The sequence below is a fragment of the Plecotus auritus genome (genome assembly GCF_963455305.1).
Source record: "Plecotus auritus genome assembly, chromosome: X".
Lineage (NCBI taxonomy): Eukaryota > Metazoa > Chordata > Mammalia > Chiroptera > Vespertilionidae > Plecotus > Plecotus auritus.
In genome coordinates, this window is record NC_137784.1 from 17,181,311 (window position 1) to 17,185,384 (window position 4,074).

The 4,074-nt window shown below is 55.4% G+C and overlaps 1 pseudogene across 1 annotated transcript; it reads right to left on the bottom strand.

Moving 5' to 3' along the window:
* Window positions 1–2,559: 2,559 nt before the first annotated feature.
* On the bottom strand, window positions 2,560–3,838 carry LOC308239971 (C-terminal-binding protein 1-like; annotated as a pseudogene). The gene has a single exon. The product of its transcript is annotated as a C-terminal-binding protein 1-like (transcript).
* Window positions 3,839–4,074: the final 236 nt, after the last annotated feature.

Genomic DNA, 4,074 nt, shown 5'->3' on the forward strand with positions numbered 1-4,074 from the left:
CTTGCGCGCCTCCAGACCTCTGCCTTCCCCGGCTCCCGAGTCTCCGCCCGAGAGTCCAGATTCCCCCCCGCAAGAGCGTGGGTCCCCAGGAGCTCACCTGGAACTGGGGTTCAGTGTAGTCAGAACTGGGGCTCAGTGCAGTCAGGAGCTTCTGACTCCCTTCCACTAGGGAAAGCCTGTGGCAAGCTCCGCGATCTTTGTGCGCACTGGTGCACGCACCTCCAGACCTCTGCCTTCCCCGGCTCCCGAGCCTCCACCCGAGAGTCCAGATTCCCCTCCATAAGAGCGTGGGTCCCCAGGGGCTCGCCTGGAACTGGGGTTCAGTGCAGTCAGGAGCTTCCGACTCCCTTCTGCTAGGGAAAGCCTGTGGCAACCTCCGCGGCTTTTGTGCACACTGGCGTGCGCGCCTCCAGACCCCTGCCTGCCGGGGCTCCCCCGGGTCTCCCCCGGGTCTCCGAGTCTCCGGGTGCCTTTCTCTCTAGCTGACAGTCCAGACTCCCCTTGTATGAGCCTGGGTCCATGGGGTTTCGCCCGGAACTGGGGTTCAGTGCAGTCGGAACTGGGGTTCAGTGCCGTCAGGGGGCTTCCTTCCCCCTCCCGCCAGAGAAAGTCAGCCAGGCTTTCAGCCGCCCTTCCTCTCTGTGTGCACAAAGACCCTTTGCCGTATCTCCAGTTCTCTGTGAGCTTCTCTCTTTCCTTCTAGTTGTAGAATTTCCACTCAGCCAGCTTTCCTGTGGTTCTGGATGGTGTCCGTTCTGTCTTTTAGTTGTAGTTTTGAAATTGTTGTGCGAGGCAGCAGTTTAGGTGCTTACCTATGCTGCCATCTTGGTTTCTCCCTTTGACTTGATTCTTGCGATCCTCTAGTCTGCTGTTAGATCTCTGTATAATATTTTTTATTTCAGTCAGTGTATGCTTAATTTCTAGTTGGTCCTTTTTCATATCATCAAGGGTCTTGCTAAATTTATCGACCTTTTCTAGAAAATTCTTGGAAAACCTTATAACCGTGGTTTTGAACTCTATATCCAGTTGTTTGCTTTCCTCCATTTCTTTCATTTGTGATCTGTTTCTTTGCCTCTGCATTTTGGCTGCTTCCCTGAGTTCATAGAGTGGTTTTGTGTGGTAGGTGTCCTATAGGGCCCAGTGGCTCAGCCTCCCCAGTTACCTAAGGTGGACACTTTTGGTGCACCCCTTTGTGGGCTGTGTGCACAGTCTTGTTGTAGTTAAGCCTTGATTGTTGTTGGTATCACTGGGTGGAATTAACCTCCAGGCCAATTGGCTGTGAGGATCAGCTGTGTCTACACTGGGAGAACTTCTGTGCTGGAGACACCCTTATGGGAGAAGACTTGCAAAAGCCTCTGTGCTCAGCTTGGATGGGGCGTAGTCTCAGGGTGGAGCAGACAGCATTGGTTTCCTGTCAGCCCTGCCCTAATAGGCCCCTGTGTCTCAGTGTCCCATGGTAATTGCTGCAAGCACCTCTGAGAGAAAGCCTCCCTCGAGTTCCACCCACTTCCAGACAGTCCAGTTTCTCCTGGAATGAGTCTGGGTCCCCAGAGTCTCACCCAGAACTGGAGACAGTGCAGTCGTCAGCTTTTGTCTCCCTCCCACTTAAGAAAGCCAGCCGCATACTTGGTTGCCCACCCTCTCCGCGCATGCGGGTTAGTACCTCTGCCTTCCGCAGTTCCTCTGAGTCTCAGTGTGCTTTTCTCTTTCGTTCTAGTTGTAGAACTTCCACTCAGCCAGCCTTCCTGTGGTTCTGGATGATGTCCCTTTTGTCTTTTAGTTGTAGTTTTGAAATTGTTGAGCGAGGCAGCAGTTTAGGTGTTTACCTATGCTGCCATCTTGGTTTCTCTTGCTCTTTCTGGGATTTTTATTTCTTTAAAATAATTCATTTAAGTGGTTACAGTCACGAACATGATTTTAACTAAAATACTGCTAGCCTACCACATCAGCAGGATTGCACCGCAAAGGCCAGATGCCGCGCCTCGCACCCCTGGGACAGCGCCGAGGGCTGGGCACTGTGTGCTCCTGCCTCTCCCACTATTTCGCAGTGCCATCTTCATTTGGAATGGGGGTTCATGCCAAAATTAGGAAAAACAGCCTTGGCTTTGTTTCTCTAAATTATTCTAAAAATAAGACAAGCGGATAGGGAAAAAAAATGCACTGTGTGGCGTAGAAAGAAAAACGGGATGGATTCATAGTCCTGAGAAGTTTGCCAACTGCCTTGCATGGCATGTTCCACAGAGAAGGAGTGATCCAAAGGGCTGCTGATGCCCCTCGGTCTGGTTGGTGACAGCTAAGCAAACAAAGTTTTGGTGATGTTCTAAAGGCTGCACACAGACAAGGAGATTCATGATAGAATTAACTACTAACTTCTTTTGCTTAACGAGGACCCAAAACACGGGGCAGCACGGGCCCTCAGGACGGGACTAGTCAATGTGGGGAGGCCGGTGCCACCTCCCGCTGCTGGGCACCTGGACAGTCTCTGGAGTGCCACCGCCATCCAAGGGCGCCTGTCCAAGGCCTGGCCACCGGCGCCGAGGCTGCAGAGCTGTGCCCGCGCTACAACTGGTCACTCAAATGGTCTCTATCCGCCTCAGGCTTGACGGTTTGGCCGGGAGAAGGGGTGTGGGGTGGGTGGGACACCAGGGGCAGGCCATGGGACAGGGACATGGCGCTGGGGACAATGCCTTCAACGGCGGCCAGGATGCCGCTGGGAGCCACGCCTACCACGCCCCGGGGGAGTACCTGTAGGTGGCCCTGTTGAGCTCGGGGTGCACGACAGCTGGGTCCAAGCTGCCCCAGGGGGCAGCAGCTGCCAGGTGGTCCTTGTTGATGCAGTTCTTCAGGCTGTCGGGAACCCGGCCTGTGATGACTCTCCGGATCTCCCGGGCTGCCTCCTCGCACATCTCGATGGATGCCTGCTCACTATACCAGGCTGCGTGGGGGGTGCAGATCAGGTTAGGGGCATCCTTCAGGTGGCCCTGGCTGAAGCTGAAGGACTCCGACTCGTGCACGTCTAGGGCTGTGCCACAGATCCGCCCCTCATTCAGGGCCTGGGCCAGCACCTTCTTGTCCACCAGGCCACCCTGGGCTGTGTTCACTAGGAAGGCCCCATGTCGCATCTGCTTGATGGTGAATTCGTTGACCAGGTGGTGGTTGTGCTCGTTGAGGTTGCAGTGCAGATTCACGCAGTCACTGTGGAACAGCAGGTCCTGCAGGGTGCTCACCCACTGCAGCCCCAATGCCTGCTCGGTGCCATCTGGCAGGTAGGGGTCTTAGAAGAGCACATTTAAGCCAAAGGACTTGGCCCTCAGCGCCACTGCCTGCCCGACGCATTCTAGTCCTATGATGCCCAAGGTCTCCCCACAGATCCTGGTGGCTCCGGAAGTCACTTCCCGGATCTGCTCGACACTCTGGACGCGAGTGCCTTCCCGCAGCGCCTGGTGCAGCCAGGTGGTCCTGTGGTACAGGTTGAGGATGTGGCACATGGTAGAGTCAGCCATCTCCTCCACGGACGCTGCTGGCACATTGCAGACAGCGATGCCTAAGTCCCCAGCCTACTTGATGTCAATGTTGTCAAAGCCGCTGCCGATCTGGACAATGATCCAGAGGGCTGTGAACTTCTCCAGGTCCTCCTGGGTCAGTGTGATGGTGTGGTACCTGAGCGTGCCCACCGCCTCGTTCAGCACCTTCTCGTGGACCTCCTGCGTGGACTGCGCATCACAGAAGGCCACCATGGCCACGTCTTTCAGGATGGGCATCTCCACTGTGTAGTCCTGGCCATCCAGCAGCACCACTAGGGGCCAGGGTGCAGGGGCCCGTTCATGATCGGGGGTCAGACGCCTGACGTTGCCTAAAATGGGCTCGGCTTCCACGACCATGAGTTTGACTTTTCAACACGTTTTATCTTAGAATCCCCAGGCAGAAACGCGTCCTGTCACTGGATCCTCATCCCATGTCTTTAATTGTCTCAAACCAAAGCTCTTAGGCTCCAGGTCCATGGCAGCCACTGGCGCCTGTGCCAGGCTCAGAGTCTGATGAGCGGCAGGCCCTTGTTGAGTAAGTGCGAGCTGC